At 47.5% G+C, this 24,966-nt stretch overlaps 1 long non-coding RNA gene across 2 annotated transcripts in view; it reads right to left on the reverse strand.

Moving 5' to 3' along the window:
- Positions 1–1,471: 1,471 nt before the first annotated feature.
- The window catches only part of LOC129404418 (uncharacterized), a 357,292-nt gene continuing 333,797 nt past the window's right edge, over positions 1,472–24,966 (reverse strand). Inside the window, exons 2-5 of one of the 2 annotated variants that reach the window (XR_008629848.1) lie at positions 6,258–6,338; positions 4,973–5,041; positions 1,751–3,953; positions 1,472–1,715 (exon numbers count right to left, since the gene is read on the reverse strand). This is a non-coding gene — a long non-coding RNA (uncharacterized LOC129404418). Of the gene's footprint in view, positions 1,716–1,750; positions 3,954–4,964; positions 5,042–6,257; positions 6,339–24,966 lie in introns of both variants that reach the window. The other variant, XR_008629849.1, reaches the window with a different exon arrangement.

Here is a 24,966-nt window from a genome sequence, read left to right on the forward strand (position 1 = left end):
AGTATCTTAAACTTGCCACTTAGATCACCTCTGCTAACAGCCTTCCATTCTAAATGAGAATCTGGTAACTCTCCCCAGTGATCATTCAGCTACCAAAGGTAGCTGACAGCTCTCAGGTGCTGACAGCTCTTTCTCAGCATTCCATATTTCTCAGTGATCATCAGAGGCCATTCCATAATGATCATCTCCTGTGCACAGTGCAAAAAAGTTTCAAGCAGCTATCATTAAAAAAACAAGTAACTATTCCCAAGTTTTAATTCAATGATCTTGCTGTTCAATGAATTAATTTTAAAAGCACACATTACTATGTGACAAGTTTGGATTCTTTTAATTTCCATAACTGTATTTCAATGTAACTGGCATTATTTGTAGATATGCATTTTAAGCACCAAAAATTCTTATTCTGATAAGGGATTAGAAGCATAAAAAAATCATAAAAAACCACGATCCAAGGAGCTAGAAAGCAAAACACCCTGCTTGGCTTATTGATCCAATGAGAGAATTAGCAACACTTTATTGAGTACCTATTGTATTAGTCTGAGCAAGCTGAACTGACTGTTTTTAACCAACCAAAATGATGATTTCACACCGTCCAATCTGATGACAGGCCCAACATATAAGCCCACTAATAATGAATGAAAATATAGCTGCACTGTAAAGGTCACTGCCTGGAGGAGAAGTGAGGACGGATTAAGTGGTAAGAGGAGGCCAGCACACAGAAAGAAGATGTCAGAAGACAAAGTGACCAGAGGGGATTACCCACTTAATTATCCCAAATACAAATGACCCAAATAAACTGCAAGTCTTATTGTTTTCTATGACCTAACAGTGATCAGAACCCTTTCCCCAAAACATTATTAATACGCCATTTCTCCCCCAAATTCCTTTAACATAATCTGCTACTTTATACTAATAAGCCAACTTTAAAATAAAGATTAAAGCCAGAAATACCGACTTATATTTATATGCCACATCCATGTGCCTAATGTTCAAATGGCACTTTATAACTTCACTGTAGAACTGTCATCCTGTTGTTCATCAATTTGCTCGAGTGGGTGCCAGTAACGTCTCCATTTGTCCCTGGCACATGCCAGTGTAGGCTGATGGCGTATTGGGGGATCTCTCAGGGTCAGCTGAATGAGGACCGTCATTGTTAATATTTTTGGCACATCAAGTATGCCACGGGTAGCTTGCCAGGCTCTCACTTTATAACTTACAAAATAATTTCACAGCAATGACTCTACTTGATCCGATTCACATCCTTGCATAATTTGTGAGGGATATCCCCATTCTCCAGATTATACAACATACACCACCCAAAACAACTCAGAACCCCAGAACTAAAATTTAAAAAATGGAGGAAAAAGGGAAACATATAGCTTCTCTCCAGTATTGTTCCTATGACTACAAAGGTGTTGCGTGAACGTTCTGCAATCGGAGGCGCTGAGATAGGAATGCGGAAGAAATATTCACTGATTGGAGGACTAAGGCTCGCTCTGGCTCTTAGCAAAGGCAGAGGGCCTCGTGGACCTCCTTTTATTGATCATGGTACCTCTAAAGGGCGCAATATAGTGACTTCACCAAAGGCATCAAAAAATGTTACAGGGAGAACATTGAGACAATGGAACATATTGTTTCCTTGTATGGGTAGGCCTATAGCCTCGGGAAAAGAATACATAACTGAGAAGGGAAAGATACAAAACCGAAACTGAAACCTACAGGCACCTGGATACAAAACCGAAACTGAAACCTTCTTCAGGCACCTGGATTTACATCCCAAAGACTAGGCTGTGCTTGCCACTTCAAATACAAACTGGGCAGGCACCTGAAATCTGCATCCCAAAGACAAAGCTGGGCCTGCACCTGAAATCTACAATTTACAATATCAAAGGTCAGGCCTGGCTAACACCATCTGCATGTCAAAGACCAGCCAGGCTTCTGTGAGAGAAGGAAAAACTGCTCTTTTCAGTATTCTGAAATTATTTTTCTGAAGGCAGCTTGAAGGGGGAAAATGTTCAGCTTCATCCAAACCAGTCAGGACACACGAGAAGTCTCGCCCATTTTCATGGGTCCCTATGTTCCTGTCCGTAGTACGGTACAGTATACATGGGCTCACCCTGATAGCTCAGTCCAGCCCCAACACAAAGGCATGAGAAATAATACGCTTTCCACATTTCTCACATTCAATTTCTCTCTAGTATGAAATCGCTGGTGCTGATGAAGGCTGTCTCACAGTCCTTACATTAATATGGTTTCTCTCAAGTGTGAATTCTCCTATGAGTACACGTAAGTGTTAAGGCTATCCTACTACTGTATTATGCCTTATGAATGTCAGGCCTTCCCAGACTCCTGACATACATAAGACTTCTCTGCACTGTACGTACCCATATGTGTTATAAGGGAAGATGATCAAATGAAGGACTTTCTATATGCCTTGCGTTTCTAAGGTTTCTCGACAGTGTGCATTCTATTATGTCTAGTCAGCTCTGAGTATCTGAGAAAGATCTACCCACATTCCTGACATACAAAAGGCTTCTCTCCCAAATGAGTTCTCCTATGTACAGTGAGCACTGAGCATGAGCTAAAGGCCTTCCCACATTCCTGACACTACTAAGGCATCTCTCCAGTATGACTTCTCATATGCTGAGTAAAGATTGACTGCTGAGTGAAGACCCTTCCACAAACTTAAAAATTATGAGGCTTCTCTCCAGTGTGAATTCTCCTATGTACTGAAAGATAGGAGGACATGCTGAAGGCCTTCCAAAACTCCTGACATACATAAGGCTGGGATTTCTACTATGTACAGTAAGATACGTGGATCTGCTAAAGGTCTTCCCACACTCCTGACATACAAAGGGCTTCTCTCCAGTATGAGTATTCATATGCCTATTAAGGGCTCATAAATCACTGAAAGCCTTTCCACATGCCTTAAGTTTATGAAGTTTCTTGCCAGTATGAATTCTCCTATGTATACTAAGAACTGAGGATCTGCTAAAGTTCTTCCCCCACTCCTGACATATATAAGACTTCTCTCTCCAGAATGAGTATTCATGTGCCCTTTAAGGGCTGCCCATCAAGTGAAGGCCTTTCCATATGTCTTACAGAATCACTGTTTCTCTCCAGTGTGATTATCCTTGTGCACAGAATGGCTTCAGTGATAAGCAAAGACCTTTCCACAGTCCTGACGTGAATAAGGTTTCTCTCCAGAATGACTCTTTCTGTGATGAAAGAGATCAGAGGAGCAAGTTTAGGCCTTCCCACAGTCCTGCCATGAGTAAGTTTTCATTCCTGTATGAATTTCCCTGAGGCCATCAAGTTGTGAGGACAAGGTAAAGGCCTCTCCACATTGCTCACATGCATGAGGTTTCTCAGCAGTGTGAATTCTCTGATGTATAATACGTTTTGAGGGGGAAGTGAAAGCGTTCCCACAGTCTGTAAACATAAACAGTTTCTCTCCAGTTTGGAATCTTTGCACTGACACACTGCGATGATACCTGCCTCAAAGTTTGTTCTCCCTGGTAACGATCCTGGGGATTCTGTCTACTGTAGGTTTCTAAGGGAACATTATTCTTGGACAGGGTCAGTACACGGTGACTTTCCTTATGCCAATGTCGGAATGTGGGACTCACTATAAACAGTGCTCCTCTCCCACATTCCTGGGGCTGCTGCCTTGAGGTGTTTGTGTCCAGAAACTGAGGAGAACAGACTGTGAGGAACTTTTCCCAGGTGAGAGGTTCTTCACAGTGAGGTCGCTCTCTCCACACTGATATCCCTCAGAAGACATTAGCCTTTCTCAGCATCCCCATGGAGCAGAGGGCGGGATTGCTGACTTGGAGATATTGTCACAGAGTGCAGGATCAGAGACATTCCACTGGGGTTGGCTGCTTCCTTGTACAATGCACAGGAGGATTCCAATTACTGCTCCATTCCTTTATAGTCTCTGTGAAAAGAAACTGCGGCCAACATTTCCACCACTAGGAATGCAATTTATGACAGGTGGATGGATGTTCTATGGGATGACCCAATGTTTCCACATAATGAAGGCTGCACAATCATTAAATTGTTCAAATATTCTCAACTCGATAAACATATACATAAAATGGACATAGGACTGTCTGCAGAATGCCAAAGAAGTAGTTTCCAACAAAATAAAATACACCCGAGTCTGGGTTTGTTTGTAGCACAGTGTGGAGCCCCTATCCATGTGTTAAGGCATGGCTACAATCCTACACAGCAAGATGGACCATGGGGGCCACTGAAAACATTTCACAAGAAACAAATCCTCTCTAGGATCGAGGTTTTTTATTCTTTTTTGGTTTGTAGTTTGTATTTATTTTGAGAATGACCACACCAAGAAGTGACAAGGATCACTGACGGTGAGTCCCACGGAACAGTGCTGGGAATAGAGTCCAGGTTTCCAGCCTGTGGAAGGCAAGTCTGCCCCAATACTCTATCACTCGTGGCAACAAACCAATTCTTTTAAGCAATTAACTCTTGTGCCTACTTTCAATCCAGTGAAAAATCACAGTATTTCTTCTAAATACTAGTAGGAATTCGTTTAAGAATGCTAGAACAGCATTAAGAATGCTAGGACAGGTTATGAATGCTAGAAGAGTGGGGAGGGCATTCCCACTGCATTTGGTGGACCCAGTTTGAATTCTGGCATCCCAGATGGTGCTCTAAGCACTTCCCAGAGATATTCCTGAGAGCTGAGCCTGAAGTAACTAGTCAGCATCACCGTGAGAGAATGAAAAAGCAAGAAATATGAATAATAATAACCAAAATTATATCCTTCGATTTTAAAAGGACTGATTTTAGCATCCACTAAGACTCTGGACCCTCTACTCAAACATTAGGCTACAAAGTTCCACCCTGCAGTGGCCAGACCTCCACTTTCAAGTCACATTCTTCTTCCAAGGAACTATCCTGCCAACATAATATTATATTCAATATGCAAATCATACCGACTCACTCGTTTTTGGTGACTCAATTCCCAAATCAAATTGTTGCAGTGAAATCCCCTGAAGCTGTGATTTCCTTTCTGAAATCAAACATAAAACACAATGGAAGGGTTAGTAATATTGGGACTGGAGTGATAGCACTATGGATAGGGCATTTTCCTTGCACAAGACCAACCCAGGTTCGATTCTCAGAATCCCATATAGTTCCCCAAGCACTGCCAGTGGTAATTCCTGAGTGAATGATCCAGGAGTAACCCCTGAGCATTGCTTGGTGTTATCCAACAAAAATTAAAAAAAAGAATCAGTAATGGAAAGTATTTGAATGACGTCCATTGTGGGGAATGCTAGGAGCAGCTTGCAAATCCACAAAGGAGCCTTTTCAGTTTTGCTTTTTATCCAGACCTGGTGATACCTGGGAACATATGAGATGTCAAGTTTTCACCTGTGTCTGCCATGTGCAATGCAACTACCCTTCCTGAGGTATCAGCTCTCTATCTCAAATCAGTATTTTATCGTAGGCTCATACATTCATTATGTAAACAGAAAAGCAAAAGACACTTCTTTTTTACTTCTTATTTTTTTGCTTTTTGGGTCACACCTGGCGATTCACAGGGGTTACTCCAGGCTCTGCACTTAGGAACTGCTCCTGGCGGTGCACAGCGGATCATATGGGATGCTGGGAATTGGACCCGGGTTGGCCACATGCAAGGCAAGCACCCTAACTGCTGTATTATTGCTCCAGCCCCACAAAAGTTGTGTCTTAGTGGATTAGATAGAACAGCAGGGAAGGCACTTCCATCACATGAAGCTGACAGGGTTTGATCCCTGAATACCACCAAAAGTAACCTCTGAAAACTGCCAGGAATAAACACTGAAAATTCTGAGCCCTACAGCCAAAAATAAATTTAATATACTGCCAAAACATTCTAATGATCTGAGGGCAAAAATAAGCATGACACAGAGAGAAGAGTGGTAAACAGATTCCCCTGAAAGGGTATACCACCAGTGCAGGCTGTACAAGAAACCACTGAAGCACAAACAGGGGGCCAATGGCTGTGAATCCCATGAATATTGTACATTACCTGACAGATAAGGAAAAATGACAACAAAGCCAAGAAAGGAAAGCACAGGATCATTCTATGACAAGCAGTTCGTGAAATAAAGGGCATCGTGAGCGTGAACAGACACCTGTATCCAAGAGCCCGAGGCCTCCATGGTCAGCAGCGTGACTCACATGAACTCAGGCATCCACACACTTCGCAGGGCCCGAGCCACAAAGGGTCCTCAGACACTCACCTGCACACATGCCTCTTCTACCCCACCTCAGGGCTCCTCCTTCAAGCCAGGAGATCACCGCAGGCTTCACCCCAGAAATCCCTGTCCCAATAGAGAAATGATATTGGTGACAAGCCAACACCATATGTCTCAAACAAAATTAAGCTAATTCCTAAAAGAGCTTGAACAGAAACTCTGATATCCCCAAATTGGTAGTTATCAGTCACAGAAGTCCCAAGTTTTAAATTCAGTCTGAAATTGTTATGCTGAAGAACCCCAAAAAGCACAGGAAGTGACTCAAAGCACTGAAATACAACAGAAACTAATGGCATGAGTCCCTAAAAAGAAAGTGAACTTATGCTCAGAGCGATAGTCCAGCAGGGCAGGCACCTGATGACGCACAGAGATAGGTTTGATCCCTAGCAACCATAAGGGCCAGGAGCAATGCCACAAGAAATTCCTGAATATACAGCCAGAGTTATCCCTGAGCACTGCTGGGTATAGTCCCCTAAAATAATCAAAACTGAAAAAAATAACAAATGAAGTTGCAGGTCAGGTACAATAGAATACGTGCCATATAGGTGCTGAGCCGGTTTAGTCCACAGCACCCCCATGGGCCCCTGTGGTCGTACAAGAAGTAGATTCATCTAGCAATGGAAGGAAATATTCACAGGAAGTTTATCGATAGTACATCACGTGGGGGGCTTTCCCATGCTCTTGACTGGCCTGGGTAGACACCCTGCATCCCAGAAGCAAGCCTGACGATTGCCAAGTGTGGCCAAATAACAAAAACAAACAAAGAGAAATGAACATATGAAAGTTATCAGCATTGCTGTCAATAATCCTGGCCCATCAGAACCACTGTCCCTGGGGAACACAAAGCGCAGCCCTGCTCCCAGGCTGCTCTCACCGAAGGCCCGCAGCTGATGGTAGGTCTCCAGTGGCCCTGAGCACATCCACTGTGGGATAACAACAAATACAATAGAAAACAAAGCGGCAGATGGAGTTACACTACAGAGGGTCTGGGGACAGTGGGCAGGACTGTCAATCCCCACTGTCCCATCTGGTCCGGCAAGCACTGCCAGCTGCAACATTGAGTGCAGAGCCAGAAGTAACCAAAGAGAATCACTCGTTGTGACCCTCCCCTCACCTCACAAAACAAAAGTGAGTGCCCTGCCACAGAGGCGGGGACGGGTGGTGGGGTATGGAATGAGGGGGTGGGAGGGATATTGGGATCATCAGTGGTGGAGAAGGGGTACTGGTGGATGGATGGGTACTCGAGCATTGTATGACTAAAATACAAGTAGGAAAATATGTATATCCGTGAACTGTACCCTCACGGTGATTCACTAATTAAAAATTTTTTTAAAAAAATTTAAAAAGGAAAATGTTGCATAGATCAAAGTACAGTCACTTTGCAAAGACAATTACTATAAGTGAAACAGATATAAAGCACACAATCATTCCTGTCCTAAAATATAATGATCACTAAATGTTGCTCAAAAGAAAACAAAAAACAAATGAAACTGAAGACAGTCTTGAATCCACGCCACCTGATAGGGACCCTGAGATCTGGTAGGAATAACTGAACACTGAGATAGAAGTACTCAGAGAGCACTGCTTGTTGTGGCTAAATCCAAATAAAAGGAAAACAACAGACAAGGACAAAGTAGCCTCAAATAGCAAAGAGTCGGAGCACTCAGGCCAGGAATTACATCCCAGAACTCCTTCCTGAAACTCAAGAGACAGAGACACTAGAAACCGGTACGTGCCTGTTACTGCATCATGTCACCACATTGTTCTCCTCCCACCTGAAACAGTGTGTCAGTGGCATGTCACCATTGTCTGCAGCTTCTGTAATTCCCAAGGATTAGCAGGTGGCTCCGTGGAATCACCTGGAAGAGAAGTCAGACCTATGAGCTCCAGAATGGAGCACAATTCATGGGCCTCATGATGATGGCCCAGCATCACCCTCAGGCCAGCTCACAGACCCACTCAGAAAGACATCCCCGGATGTTCCTTCCTCTCCAGGTGACAAAGAAGTGCGTTGTAATCCACGATGCCATTCGCTCTCATGGAAGGTAAAGCAAGCAGCTGACCTGCTGACCTGTTCTTAGGGCTCTTGGGTCTACCCTAATTGAAAATTCTATAATTTCTGAAAAAAGATATATAGCTGAATAGTTAAAAATCAGATCCCAGAGTCAGATCAATAAAACACAGGGAAAGGTGGGCACTGGCCTTCTACACAGCTACCGGGGTTTGACCTCCCTCATCCATACCGTCCACAAACCCACCAGGCGTAATTCCTGAGTGCAGACTCAGAAGGAAGCCCAGACTACTGGTGGATGTAATCCCAAAGCAAAATCACACACTCAAGAATAGTGAGTTGTGTACTTAGTAGGAAAAAGTACATTTACTATCACAACTTCCTGGAATTTAACCAGAGTAAAACCCTTTTTATGATGGCCTCAGTGATAGCACAGAGCATAGGGTGCTTGCCTGGCATGTACTTCAATCAACTTTCAATCTCCGTCAGATGGAAACGGTTCCCACGTCTTGCAGGAGGTTATCAATGAGCAGAGCCAGGAGTGACCCATTAACATCGAAGGCATGACCAACTGGAAATGAAACTATTATACTGTGGCAGTCTGCTTCTAAGGCCAGGGCCTGCACTCCTGGCCTATCTCTTACACCAGAATCCAAATTCTACATAAATCCTGTGAACCTTCTGATAAGAACAGACTGGCATGCCGGTGGAGGCTAGGACATGGCCCAACTGGTAGAGTTCATGGCAGGGCTGCGGACACCTGGCAGCGCCTGGTGTGACCCTGAGCTGAAAACAGGCTGTGATTTCCAAGGATTGCATCTGTCTGACTCAACTTTACACCCTGAATACCTGAGTACTGCTGGATTTGAGATCGCCACTCCCCTCCCCTCCGACAAAGGCACAGAAAAAGTAGTCTGCTAACAGATATGTGTGAAATCCAGCAATAAATCTCAAGGCTCAATTCTTTGGTTTATTTTTGGGCCACACCCTGAGATGCTCAAAACTTACAGGTCAAGTTTTCACAGATTATGTCATTTTACTCATTCAGTTATGTGATCCTGTGTAAGAAAAGTAGGTGGAACATACATCTGGCCCAAAAAGAAATCTAAATGATGAAAGTCTATAATTTTTCTCAAAGACTCCAACCCCTTTGTTTCCTCTGACAGCATCTTGTTGGAAGTTTTCCAGCATGTTCACATCTAAGAACTTCCAATGAAGGTATGAACACAGGGGCAGGAGAGAGCACCCCAGGCTGGAGCACATGCTGGTCATATGAAACCTCGGGGACCTTCACCAGTACCCACTGGCACTGCTAATGTGAACAGAGCAGGGCACAACCCTCAAGCACTGCCAGGTATGTCCTCAAATCCCAGCCCGTCTGCTCTCCAAGTAGTGAGATAGACCAGGGAGAGTAGCTCAATGGCTGAGCACCTCCTTTACTGGTGGGGGACACGGCACGGCTCCCCTACATCCAGAGACACATGGACAGAGGGGAAGAGTCCCTGATCAACTCCAAGTTTGTAGCATAAAGGGGGAAACAAAAAGATGAGGTAGGAGAGAAGCCCACAGCAGCCAAAAAGAGGTTTGGGAGACACCAGGCAGTGCTCAGGGAACCCTATGCAGTACTGGAGAACAAACCCCTCAGCCGCATGAAAGGCAAGTGCCCTGTCTGCTCTCCTACTGTTCGGCTTTTCTTTCTTTGCTTTGCTTTTTGGGTCACACCTGACGATGCACAGGGGATATTCCTGGCCCTTCACTCAGGAATTGCTCCTGGCGGTGCTCAGGGGACCATATGGGATGCTGGGAATTGAGTGCAGCTCGGCCGCGTGCAAGGCAAATGCCCTGCCAGCTGTGCTTTCGCTCCAGCCCCCTCAGCTTTTCTTTCTTTGTGGTTTTTGGGCCAGATCTCTTGATGCTCAGACACTCCTATGGGGTATGGGAGGATTGAACCCAGGTCCGTCCTGAGCAAGACCAACACTGTCCTGGCTGTACTAAGGCTCCCGCCCCTAGAGTGATACATCTAAAACCTAGTGCAACAGGTCCCTGAAAATCCCATTTCTGCAAGTACTCACCAGAACAGAAAGGGCAACCTCTCGTCCTGGAGAAATACCTCCGTCAATGAGGGATTGCTCTGAAACCTAACAGGGGAAGCAGAAATTATTTTTCTGGGGAAAAATAAAATCAGAGTTAGCAGAGATAGTAAATGGATAGGATGCTTTTTGTTCAAGCAGCTGAGCCCGGGTTAATATGCAAGAGCACATAGATTTCCCCACCCCAGCACTGCCAGGAGCCACGCCTGTGCTAAGATCCAAGAGTGAGCCCTGAGCACTTGCCAGCTGTGGACCAAAAACTACAATTGATAATAACAGAAATATAGTGGGTGGGATTCTTGTCTTGCACGTGTCTACCCAGGTTTGACTGCCGGCATTCCATGTTTCTCTGAGCACCCCCAGGTGTGATCCCTGAATGCAGAGATAGGAATAACCCCTGAACATTGCCATGTGTTCCCTCACCCTAAAAAAATCTAAAAATTATGTAAAACAAAGAAATAAGGGTGTGGTGACCAATGGAAATCCTAGATTGCATTATGGTACATCTAGGGGTACATCCTGGAAGTGACCAGCCTACCACCTGCTACATTTGGTTGCAAGGACCACTCTGCTCCAACACAGCCCGGATGCTAGACCCACTTCTGCCAGAGTCTCTTCAGCTCCGCATCTCCCAGGATCCCAAAAACCTACCGCAGTCGCAGGAACCCGGGAAAATCAAACGGTCAGCCACACACTCCTGAGTCCCCGGCCAGTGCAGAGGGCAGTGCACTGGGAGAGCATCTGCCGTGCACGGGGCTGACAGGACCGAGCCTGACATTCCACAGGACCCTGAGTCCCGCCAGGAGAGTCCCCTGGTGCAGAGCCAGGAGGGACCCTGCACGCGGCGGGATGTCGGTCAAGTATTATGAAACAAAACTTTGTTTTTAATTAAAAGAGAGACTAACTCCCCCCTTTCCAGGGAAACCGACCCTTCGGCCCCGACTCCATAGTCACAATGACAGAAGTGGCCCGACAAGGACCGGCCCGGGAACATTCCCGGGTGACACCCCGCCCCAGCCCGAGACCCCCGGGGGCTCCGAGTGTCCCCCGCAGGAACCAATGGGGAGGCGGCCGTGCACGCCCCGCCGACCTGCGGGAAACTGGGGAACTGGGGCTCCCTCTTGTCTCTCTTTGTGGCCGGGCCTGAGCGACAGGGCAGCGGGGAGGGCGGGGCCTTGACCGACACCCCATGGGGTCCCCCGACCCCCGGAGGATCCCGAGTGCAGAGCCCGGAGTTGCCCCGAGCCCCGCCGGGCGCCGCCAGGCCTCCCCGGGACTCGCGCCCGCCGGCAGCCCTGAGGTAAGTTCCCTCAGAATCCCCCGCGTCTCCCTGAAGGGCAGGAACGAACTGTAGGAACCTCAGCAGGGCGAGGGGGCCACCCGGGTGGGGCCGCCGCCCCTCTCCCCCCCGCCCCCGCCATGGCACAAAGCCACCCAGCCAGGACCCCCTGTCCGCCCCGGGATCCCCCTTCCCCTCCTGCCCCAGTCCCCATGCTCTGCGGCCGAATGGAAATGCTGCCACCCTCAGACAGGAACTCGGTGACGTCACCCACACTTCCGGCTGGAGTGTTAAAGGGCCAGACTCCAACTATTCCTGACCTGGTACTTTCTGGTCAGGAAAGTTGATTTTTTTCCCGTTCCTGAACTTGGATCAGGTCAGCAGGAAATCTGTGGGGTTGCCAACTACCGGACAGTCAGAGGATGAAGCCAGAGTGTTTATATTTTCACAAAGGGAATAAAATCCACAAGGATTTCCTTGCAAATACCCACCAGTAATAGCCCCAAACCTGACCCCCAACCAACACCGCAAAAAAACAATGCTCAGAAATCACTGGGCGTTAATATCCAGATATCATAATATTTTGTGTTCATTATCCGTTTTGGGGGTGCACATTCTGTAGTGCCGAGCATTTTCCCTGACTGCTCAGGGATCACTCCACACTGGGCTCGGGGAACCCTCTGGGGTTCTAACCATGGATCCTGGGTCAGCACCTCCCAACTGAACTGTCCTGATTGTTGTTTACATTGCACTGAACTTCCAATTGCTGGAGTAGCTCCAACTGTTCATGTATTCAGTTACAGGAGTGGGCTAGAAACTAAGTGAATCACATGCCCAGAATTTGTTAAACTAATTTTGTGGGTGACCTAGAATCAGGCTTAGGAATTGGTGAATGGAAAAGTATTACATGTGTAATCAATATTCCTTTATATGGATCTGTGTGTGCTCATAGCCATTGGGGTTCTCAAGCTGCTCTTAGCTCTGTGCTCAGCAACTCTTCAAACAGTGCTCAAGTTTGACTATGTACTGAATTTAACTGGGATCTAAAATGGATCAGCCACATGAACAGAAGGTCCCTTCTCTCCTCTGTAATGAGTAGTCATTTAGTAGTTTGGTAGTGGATGAATTGCACTCTAGCACTGTCATTCAGTTGCTCATTAGTTTGCTCGAGCGGGCACCAGTAATGTCTCCATTGTGAGACTTCTTGTTACTGTTTTTGGCATATCAAATATGCCACGTGGAGCTTGCCAGGTTCTGCTGTACTGGCAGGACACTCTCGGTAGCATACCAGGCTCTCCGAGAAAGACCGAGCAATCGAACCCAGGAAGGCCGCATGTAAGGCTCTACTGCTGTGCTATTATGACACAAAAATGAAATTCTTCAAAATTTGTACTAGTAGTCAAGAATTGTACCTTGGTTGTGCAGAGAAAGTCTCTTTTTTTGAGATATGCTGATGTAATGTTCAGCTATAATTTTATGTTTCTTATCACATTGTTCATCCAATTGTTCGAGTTGGCACTAGTAACGTCTCTATTGTGAGACTTCTTGTTACTGTTTTGGGTATATCGAATACGCCACGGGTAGCTTGCCAGGCTCTGCCGTGTGGGATGGAGGAATCGAACCCAGGTCAGCTATGTGCAAGGCTAACGCACTGCCTGTTATGCTATCGCTCCAGCAATGTATTAATTTTGTGAGGGGGCACATCAAGCAGTGCTCAGGGATGGGTCCTAGTGGGGTGCTGGGGACCTTCTGGGTGTTGGGGATGGATCCAGCTTTCTACTTCATACAAAGCCAAGCATCCTCCCCACTGTGCTATCACTAGGGCCCACCAACCACTTCTTTGAAACATTAACACTTGCACGAACATTCTACAGAGGCAAACACAGTATTCCATTAGTATGAAGAATAATACAATGTATTTAGGTTTTAATTTGACTAATGTCAGTGCCCAGTGAGACTAAGGCCCTCCACTCCCAGCATTACACTCTGGATTTCCTCTTGAGCTGTTGCGGGAACACAGATGAGGTGCAGGGATGGAGCCTGGACCCCACCTTTCAAGTCACATGCTCGCTCCACTGAGCTATCCCGCCAGCATAGAAATATGTCTATTCCACGTGTGAATCTTGCCATTCACTCCTATTTGGTGACAACATTCTCAAGTGAAATTTCAGCAACAACAAATCCTCATGCTGTGGTTTGAGTTCTGAAATCAATCACAGCAATCAAGGTAAGAATTAGTCGAACAATCCCTGGGTGGATAGGCCGGGCAGGTGGAGGGCATCTCTGTGGTTCTCACAGTCCAAACAGGCCAACAGCAGAGGGAAGATCCTTCGGGAGGATCCCTGTAAGGAGCCTGACAATCCTCAAACTAATTCTTGGCTTATGTATTTGCATAGAACCGGTGACATTTGGGGGAGCATATAGGATACTGGGGATCAAACCCCAGTCAGTCATGGGTAAGACCAACACCCACCCCGCAGTACTGTCACTCCACCCAACTAGCTTTGTTATGGGCTCACTCCTTCACTTTTAAACACAAACACTGAAGGAAATCTCTTAGAAAGTCAAAGAGAGAACAGCAGGTAGGGTGACAGGGGCTGTTCCCTGAGGACCGCCCAAAGGAAGGCCTGAGGACCACCAGGAAAACCTACAGCAACACAAGTCCCCACAACAAAATAAAAGGTTCTGGACAGGGTCCAGCAAAGTCCTGTGCTGTCAGAGTCAGGAAGGCCAATCCCCGCCCACCCTCACAGCAGGCCCAGTGCTCAGCCCCACAGCCACCCGCTGCTGCCCGATCCCGGAGCTGGAGGCGATGGTGGCGAAAGGGGCCCCCCAGGATCACATAGTCACACAAACGACCCCTGCATCCTTAGTGGGGCTCAGAGACTATATAAAATGCCAGATGTAGATCGAAGCTGAGTTCGCTGCTTATAAGGAAAGCACCCTACTTGCTTTACTATTGCTCTGGCAATTTATAATCAAATTATTTTCACCACATCAGTAGTGACCCTGAGCAAAGCTTCCAAAACAACACCACCCACCCCAGAAAACAACTATTTCTCTTTTAAAAAAATGCAAAACTTTAACCTCACTACTCACCATAACAAACAGGTAGGGGTCATCTGGTCAGGAGAGGTATTATTCAACTGGACCTTAAGAAGCAGCAATTCTTGACCTAGAAAAAAACGCACAAAAGTTGGAATAAAGTGGGTAGGAAACTTGCGTACATGCACATACAGCCAAACCAGATTGATCAACAGCATCCCATATGGTCCGCAAAGCAACGGCAGCAGGAATTCCCGAGTGCAGAGCCGAGAGTAAACCCTGAGTATCTCCGGATGTGGTACACAAGCCAAACCTAAACAACACTGAAAACATGTCAGTTGCAAACACCAGCAGGGACCCAATGACTGAGTAACCCAGCCCCATCATGACAGTCATAGAACAGAGGACAACTGGGCCTCCTGCTGCAGGGGGGCTGGGGCCCTGCCCTTCAAAGTGAATCTGGAGGTTCTACACTAGTGGCACCAGGACCAACAGCTCTGGGACAGAGCCAGCTCAGTCCCATGCTGGGAGGTTAGGGATGGCCAACCCCTGCCCTCTGCAGGTCCTGAAGCCCTCAGGCCCGAAGCCACCGATCTCAGCCCTGCACCCACACGCTGCTGAACCTTTATAGAGCTGGAGGCGATCGTGGACAAAGGTACACCCCCACAATCACCCACTCATGTACGAGACCCCTGCATCCGGACACAGCCCCCACGACAGCCCCAAAGCCTCTGGGTCCCTCAAAGCCCCGCCGCGCCTCAGGAACAACCTGCTTATCAGAAACAGGTGAAGAACAAGTCCTAAAGGACCCCCCCAAGCTGGCGCAGCCCCACTGCTCACAGTGCAGGGATGGGGAGACGCAGTGTGCTCACAGGACTCCACTCACTTCAGGTCCCAACATTGCTCTAAGAGAGATGCATCTGCTGAAATGTGAGGATGCTCTACTGGAAGGTTACTGAAGGTGGCGGCCTTGCTCACAGTAACCCCAGGGACATCCCAGTCACTACTCCTATGAGCACTGTGGGGAGTAACAACTGAGCACGGAACCAGTGGGACCCAAAGGAGTAACCCTGCTTTTAGGCCAAAACACTAAACATACACCCCCTGCACCCAACAGCCCATGTTCTAGGGAGAAGGGGACACTCCATGTCCAGCATCAACTGAAAGTTGTGTGTGCACATATGAGCCTGTAGGACTCTGAGCAAAGTTCAGGGTCACTGCACATGCCTCTCAAAGCAGTTAAAAGTGTCTTGAGCCCAAAAGCCCAAGATCCTTTGCTCCGTCTCCCTGGAACTGGGGCTTGCTCAGAACTGTAAACAGCAGCAAGTGAATGCGGGACTGTGTGAGAGAGCAGGCGAGGCTCTCCACAGGGGGAAGGACAAAATGGGAGACGCACCTAACCTGGGACCTGAGTCACTCTAGCTACCAGGGCGCAAATGAGGCCAGCACATCCGGGGGACCAGTGATGAGTATCAGGTCAGAATCCAGAGCACAGAGCCAAGAAGGCCTGAGCACCTCCACTGTCGCACAAAAATAAATACAAAAGAAAACATAGCAGCAGGACAGAGTAACAGGACAGCAGGTCGGGCTGGTGAACCCAATCGTCACACATGGTTCCACAAGCACTGCCAGGTGCAATGCCAGGGTGCAGAGCCAAGAGTATTCCCAGAGTCACTGGTTGTAGCCCTCCAAAGAAAACAAAACACTCCGAAGCCAGCCTTTGACCCCCCAGCACCCTCTATGGTCCCTGAGACGTGTCAAAACTGATCCTTAAGCACTGAGGTATGAGTACCCTTTACACTGGGTGTGGTGCAAAAGCCAAATACAACTGACTCAAATGTGGGTTCATACAGAAAAGAGCTGGGCCCTCCGACAAGGAGTCATATGGCAGGGTCCTTCCTGAAACATCTTAGAGACATTCAGCCCAGGAAGCCTCCTGTCACTGCCTCGCCTCATCCTGTCACTCTCCTCCTACCTGGGGATGGTGTGTCTGATGGCATGTCATCACCCAGCCACACCCTCAGGCACCAGCTCACAGACCTGCCTGGGGGACACTGCCCAATGCTTCTGTCTCCCCAGGGGAGGCAAAATGGGTTGGCATCTGTGCTGCCTTTCGCAACACAAGCTCTGGGTTTGGCTACAAGACTGAAAACTCATCCCTGCCTTGGCCTGAGAATTCCTCCCTGGGACCCACAAAAGTTTCTCAAAGGCGTAGCCAGGGGCAGATTCCAAGGACAGGAGCTCCTGCACATCAGCGACAACCAACATCAGGACTGTACCCCCTGCAAAAAAAGCCTGAAATGTGGCTCTATAAGGGTAGGGGGTGAGGGGAATCCCTCACTCCCTCTCCTCTGAAAAACAACTTTCTACACATGCTCGAGCGCACGCACACACACACACACACACACACACACTCTCACACACACACACACCCTTTACGTGCTATACTTTCTACAAATACACACATACCCTTTACCTGCAGTACTCACCTCATAGCCAGGGGTCTCAGCAGAGCTTGCAACTTGATGTTACAATGCAGAAATTCCTGTTCGAACAGACAGTAAAGCTGTTAGATACTTTCCTTGCTGACACCAGACAATCCTCTGCATCCCCACAGCCCCCAGAACACTCCAGGAATAATATCTGAGTCGGGGGCCAGAGTAAGCCCTCGGGGTATCCCAGGGCATAATAGCCACCCAAAAATAGCCCACACCAAAAATGGCCCAAAAAGAAAACTGTCATTGGCAAACCCCAGTCACCTACAGATCCACTGCTCGGGATGCCCCATCCCACCAGGGCAGCCAATAAAAAGTAGGACCGGAACAGGATCTCTTGCCATTGAGTGTGATTCGACTCTACCCCTCAAAGTGAATCTGGAGATTCTACAGCAGCGAGACTGGGGCCAAGGCTCCAACACGGTCAGCTGGGGGGTCAGATGGCCAAGCTCCTGCCCACGGCAGGTCCCTAAGCCCCAGGCCCACAGCCCCCGCTCTGAGCCCTGCACCCACCTGCCATTGCCCCATCTCACAGCTGGAGGCGATTGTGGCTGCAGGAGCCCCTCAAGATCACACACTCACACCCTCGACCCCTGCACCCCCCAAAGCTCCGTTGCACCTCAGGAACCACCTGGATATCAGGGAACAAGTGAAAAACAAGTGCAAAAGTGCCCCCCAAGCTGGTGGTGACCCGCAGCTCAGTATGGAGATGGGGAGGCACTGAGCACTCATGGGAGCCTGCTCCCGTCCTGCCACAAAATCGACTTCAGATCCCCACGTGCTCACAGGGGCCCCACTTTGTCCTTTACCCAAGTGAACAATGACTCTCACCCATTTCCAGGAATAGAATCACCAGGAAGGCCCCACTGTGATGTCACTTCCATTTCAGCAAGCAGCCTTAAAGGTCCAGACTTCAGATGTGCAGAAAACCATTATCCCCACCCAGCTGAATCTGTGGCTCGAAGGGGTGGGCTTGCGTAAAGGGGTGGAGAGGGAGCTGCTGGAGTGGCCTGTCACACATTGGGGGATAGTGGGGATTAAGGAGTATCCTCTGGTCTTGTGCTGGGCAAACAATGAACCAATGCTCTCACACAGTCCATCAGGAGAAATGCAAAGGGGGCTCTTTAAAGGAAAACAGGAAGATAGGAAGCATGTGGGGCATGGGGCAATGAGTTTCTGGGGAAGTCATCAATCAAGGTGGGGTGAAAGCAGTGACCTCCAAGTCAGTCCTGAAGATGCAGAGAGGAACTGGCCACGCAGCAGCCCAGAGACCTGGAGAGACACTGGAACAGGAGCAAGGGCTGGTAAGACATCAGAGAGCACTGTCCAGTCAACATTCTACCCCTTGATAACACACAAGTAGTAGATTTTTTTCTGTAAGGAAAACCCAGGAGGCAGTTCCAGAACAAAATTATAAACACAGAGAGAGAGTACAGTGCACTGCCACCTGCTGTGAACTTGGTCGACGTGAATTCCATTCCTGGTATCCCAAATAGGGTCCGAGCACCACCTTGAGTGACCCTTAAGAATTACCAGGTGTGCCACCAAACGAAAATATATAAGTAAGCATATAAAACGGGGCACGTAGACCAACCCCAGAATGGACGCATACATGAAGCTAACAGTCAGTAAACCATACTTGTAATTTTGTGTCCTTGTTTGGCCTTTTTGACAGATCACAATGGTGTTTTCCATTCTGGTGAGTATTAGATTGCTGGAACTTTACTGCTTCCAAGCAAAAGTCTGACCTTTCTTTTTCTCCCCTTACTACTGCTGAATTGAGGTCACTGGAACCCAGGTTTACCCTTTATTACTAGTAATCACAGTTACGTGGATTTTCCTACTGAGATGGGGGTGGATGTTGGTGAATCTCTCATGTTCCCACCATTTGTAAAACATCTGATTCAGGGGCCTCTGGATCATCTCAAAAAACAGCAAATGTCTTTCTATGCACAGTAAAGTCCATGTAAAGTGTCTCTATCCACCCTATTAAAGAAACTTGTCAAGGCCATTCGGCTTACTTAATACTTTATGAAATTTTTTCCTTAATGGTTTTCTAAATCTAAGGAAACCTGAATATAGAGAGTGCAGAGATGCTGCAGCAGGTAAGGTACTTCCCTGCATGCAGCTGATGTGACACCAACCCCAGGGACACATAAGTTTCCGTGAGTCCACCCCAAACGTGGATTGCTGACCTCAGAGACAGGATGATGTCCTGAGCACAGCTCAGTGACTCTCCCAAGAGCATACTACTAGAGGGCTTGAAGAATGGAGGTTTGCCGTTTTTCTAATTTCAAAGGGTTTGCATCATGGTTAATCTCTGTCATTAATCCCCACAAACCAAACCAGGGCCTGTGAACCAAGCCAGAGTCTGGGCAAAGAATGAGACAGAGGTCAGCCTTGACAGCCTGAAGTGAGGGGAGGATTTAGTACCTGTTTATTTAATTCTAATTTAATCACCATTTTCCTGGCTTCAATCACTAAGGCCCATTAATTACAAGGTAACAGACTCATCAAGTCCAAATGCTGGGACACTGACATCGCTGCACCCGAGTGATAACAAGCAAGTACCTTTCCCTTATGTGCTGACGTCATGGGAAGTGTGTCCCACAATACTCGGATTATTTCCTCCATATCTCCACATTGGGTCACCCCACTTCCTTATACAAACAAACCATGTATTACTGAAGGGGCCTGTTCTTACTTGGGGTTAGGGCATGTCATCCAGTATGAATTTAACATTGTCTCCTAAGGCCTGAGTGGAACACAAAGGCCTTCCCACATTCTTAACATTCGTAAGATTTCACACTGGTATGCATTTTCTTTTTTTTTTCTTTTCTTTTTTTTTTTTTTTGCTTTTTGGGTCACACCCAGCAATGCTCAGGAGTTACTCCTGGCTTTGCACTGAGGAATTACTCCTGGCGGTGCTTGGGGGACCATATGGGATGCCGGGGATCGAACCCGGGTCGGCCGCGTGCAAGGCAAACGCCCTACCCGCTGTGCTATCGCTCCGGCCCCTGGTATGCATTTTCATGTCTAGTAAGGGATGAAGACTGACAAATTGCCTTTTCAAGTTCCTTACATATATAAAGCTTCTCTCCATTATAAGTTCTCAGAGGCAGAGTAAAGCCTGAGTAAAGACTGAAGACCTTCCCACATGATTGACATTGACGAGGTTTCTATCCACACTGAATATGCCGAGTAAATTATGAGGACATACTGAAGGTTTTCCCACCTGTCTGACAGCCTGCAGATTCTCCCCACAATGAAATCCCCACCTGTCTGACAGCCTGAGGATTCTCCCCACAATGAATTTCCCAGTGCTTAGCAACCTTTAGAGACTGAGAAAAGGCCTTCCGACATTGCTTAAAAACAAAAGGTTTCCCTCCAGTATGCATTTTCTTGTGCCTGGTGAAGGCTAAAAATAAAGGAAGGCTGTCCCACACTCCTCACATAGATAAGGGCTCTCTCCAGTACAAATCCTCTTAAGCACAGTAAGGCCTAAGGGTAGAGTGAAAGCCTTCCCACATAGCAGACACTGATGAAGTGTCTCTCCACTGTTTAGTAAGATCCCCAGATTGATAGAAGACATTTCCACATTGTGTACAAACATAAGGTTTCTCTCCAGTATGTGTTTTACTATGACTAGAAAGACTTGAGGAAAGACCAAACACCTTCCCACATTCCTAAGATACAAAAGGTTTCACTCCAGTATGAAATGTCCTATCCTGACGAAGGCTGGAGGTGTGAATGAAGGCCTTCCCACACTCCTGACATATATAAGGCTTCCCTCCAGAATGAGTTTTCATATGCACAGTAAGGCTGAGGATAGACAATTCTCACATATATAAGGTTTTTTACAGGATAAATTTCCCTATGATTCAAAAGGTCTGAGAAACTGGAAAAGTTTCTCAGTTTCTGGGATGAAACTGGAAAATTCATCCCAGAATGCCCTGACCCCACAGAAATGAATGCTCAGTTTAGTTACAAGGAAAAGGCTATAGGTCAACACCTTGTGTCCATGATAAAACCCTAGAAAATACAGGAAAGGAATGAACAGGGCTAGAGTGATAGTACAGTGGGTAGTGCTTTTGCCTTTCACACAGCTGACCCAGGTTGGATTACCTGCATCGCACAGGGACCCCTGAGCAACTCCACTGGTAATTCCTGAGTTCAGAGCCAGGAGTGACCCATGTGTATCGCCAGGTGTGACCCAAAAAACCAAAAAAGATGGGAATATAAAAATCTCCATTTTCTATATGCCCAGATTGGCGCCTATCAGAGACACAATACTCAAAGAACTACTGAGTCATGCTGAAGACTCCCAAGAATCATTAGAAGTGAACCCGCGCAGTGAAGTAGCATGGTATCTGATGGGGTGAGACCAAAAGCAAAGAACTTCTTGGATCCAGAGCAATAGTACAGCAGATAGGGTGTTTGCCTTGCATGTAGCTGACACAGGTTCAAACCCAGGTATTCCATATGGTATCTTGATCAACGCCAGCTGTAATTCCTAAGTACAGAGCCAGGAACAATACTGAGCATAGCCAGGTATGACCCAAAATGCCAAAAAATAAAAATAGAAAAGAAAATGAACATGTCACTGGAATGATAGTACAATGGGGCAGGCACATACTTGATATACAAACATGGATTTCATCCTTGGCATCCATATGGCTCTGGAGCACTGCAGGGAGAAATTCCCCAACATATACTCAGGAGTAATCTGCATATTTCCAGGTGTAGCCCCCAAACCAAATAGAAATAAAATGACAAAATAATAAATGAAGTTGCAAGCCTGGTGCAGTAGTAGAGTGGGTAATGCACCAGCCTCGTAAGCTGCAGACTGGGTTAATCCACAGGACCCCCATGGACGCCTGAGCACTGCCAGAAGTGATCCTTCAGCACAGAGCTAGAAGAAATGTGGATGTGAGCGCTGAACCAAAACCAAAAGGAAAAACTAAAATGAATACACTCAAGTGAAGGGTAGCACAAGAACTATACTGATTCAGGAATAGGAGGGAGTTACTTAGAGGAACTTGAGGGACAGTATGGGACATAGGGTGCTTGCCTTGCATGTATCCAACTTGAGTCAATCTCCTAAATCCCATTTGATTTATGTTTTTTTGCTTTTTGGGTCACATTCAGCAATGCTCAGGGGTTGTTCCTGACTCTACAACCAGGAATTAATCCTGGCGGTGCTTCTGGGACCATATAGGACGCTGGGAATCAAACCCTGGTTGGCTGCATGCAAGGCAAAAGCCCTATCCACTGTGCTATCACTCTAGCCCCACCTGAATGCCATTTGGACCACAACATCCAGCAAAAGGGGATGTTGTGGTCCAAATGCACAGTTTTCATATGCACAGTAAGGCTGAGGATAGACAATTCTCACATATATAAGGCTTTTTATATATGTGAGAATTGTTTTTTATATATGTGTACTCCTGAGTACAGAGCCAGGAGTAACCCCTGAGTACCTACAGGTTTGGCCCAATAAGAAAAACAGAAAGAAAAGAGAGGACCACAAGAAATAGTGGTCTGTACAGCTGTCAAACATCCTGTCCATCAGAATCCCAGTCCTTTCTGAACTCACAGGAGCCCCGGTGGATCTTCCAGGAAAGTCGGACACACATGGCTCCCAGCGACAGCCTGCAGGTGCTGGCAGGTCTACAGCATCAAGTCCCCATAGAGCTTCCTCTGAAGGCAGCGTGCAGGCACGTTCTTCTTTGGGGGTGAAGCTTACGGCCACATCAAGGAACATTCTGTGTCTGGTACGCAAGGGGGCATTAGTAAGGGCCTGTTCCACCCGGTTGTAGATAGTGACAATGGGACCCCCAGGGCCATAGAGGGACTCAGGGCAAACAGTCTCAGGAGAAACGATATTACATGTGCAACTCCGGTGGATGGGCCCAGAGATCACGCTAAGGTAGCTGGATTGGGTAAAATGTGAGGGCGCTATACTAGAAGGTTTCAAGAGAGAGTTGCACATTAAAACCCCAGGCTGAGTCCCAGCACCACTGTTCCAGTGAGCACTGTAGAGAGGAACATCTGAGCACAGACCAAGCAGGACCCCAAATGTGATGCTGGGTTGAAACCAAAAACACTAAGCACACACACCATGCATGCCACAGCCCCTGATCACTAGGGAGAGAACAGGACACTCAATGTCCAGTGAGTGACTCAAAGCTGTGCAAGGACATGTGTGCCATAGGATTCTGAACTAAGGGTTCAGGACCGCCCTCGATCCCTCTCAAAGCAGGGAAGCGTCTTGGTCCCGAAGCCCTCTGCAGGCTGGAGAGACCCTTTCCTCCAGCTCCCTGGAACCAGCACATGCCCAGAACTGCGCATACAGCAGCAAGGGAACGTGAGACTGTGTGACTGCGCAGGCAGAGGCTCTCCAGAGTGGGAAGGACAAAATAGGGTAAACACAGGTACTGGGACCCGAGTCACTGTAGTTTCTAGGGTGCATATGGAGTCAGCACATCTAGAAGCCCCTACCACTGGTCAGGGAGAATCGGTAGCACAGAGCCATGAAGAACTTGTGAGACCTCCCCTGTGGGACAAATAATAAAAGAAACAAAGCAGCAGGCTCTCTGGAGAAACAGGAGGGCAGGCTCAGGGAGAGTGTGTAGAGCGGGCAATCCCCATTTTCCTATCTTGTCCCCCAAGCACGCTGGTCCAATGTTTAGTATTAAGCCAGAAGTGACCCCTGAGAATCATAAAACGCAACCCGGAGATTCTTCTTGCAGCGATTTATTAAGAAACCTTCTCATGCAAACGGAAAAGAGGACGAACAATGGATGGATGAAGGAAGAGGAACCAGGGGGGAACCCACTAGCTAGGCAGCTTCCCTCCTTATATACCTCTCGCTGCTTGTTTACGCCCAAGTGTCTGCAGCTGATAGGCTAGTTACACCTTGTGGGCGTGACAGGACATCCTGTTTTCAAAGCACGGTGAAATTAACAAGAACAGGTGTTGTTTACGAGGCACTCGGTCCTGTGGAGGCTCTCCACAATAGGGTGTGACCCTCCCATCAACTCCCCGCAAGTCACCTCATCTTACCTCAGAAAACAAACCTGAACAAACCAGCCTATTTTTCTGGTACATCAAAAGATTCCCAAGACCTGGCATGGGGGATGCTTGAGCACTGAGCTGCAAGTACTCCTTGAACATCCCTGGGTATGGCCCCCAAACACTGTCACTGTAACTGTCATCCCGTTGATCATCGATTTGTTCGAGTGGGCACCAGTAACATCTCTCATTGAGAGACTTATCATTACTGTTTTTGGCATATCCAATACACACGGGTAGCTTGCCAGACTCTGCCGCAGGCTCGATACTCTCGGTAACTTGCCGGGCTCTCCGAGAGCGGTGGAGGAATCGAACTCGTGTCGGCCGCGTGAATGGTGAACGCCAACTGCTGCCCTATCGCTCCAGCCCCCAAATACAAATTCAACAAAACAAACAGGGACAAAGATGTCAAACACCAGAGCATGGGGCACTCCGACCAGGAGACACATCCCAGGGCTCCTTCCAGAATCAACTCAAGAGTTTGACAGCCCTGGAAGCCTGTCATTGTGCTCTGTCATCTTGTCACTCTCCAACTACCTGGGGATGGTCAGCAGGGTGACACTCTCTCCAACGTCTAATTCCTGAGGATCAGCACGAAGCTCTGCCCAAAACTTGGACGATAAATCAGAGCTGTGAGCATCAGAGAGGGAACCACCACAGGGCCCTAACCAGAAGTCCCTGCCCTGGTGCCAGAACTGTC

Source organism: Sorex araneus, chromosome 4 (genome assembly GCF_027595985.1).
Source record: "Sorex araneus isolate mSorAra2 chromosome 4, mSorAra2.pri, whole genome shotgun sequence".
NCBI lineage: Eukaryota > Metazoa > Chordata > Mammalia > Eulipotyphla > Soricidae > Sorex > Sorex araneus.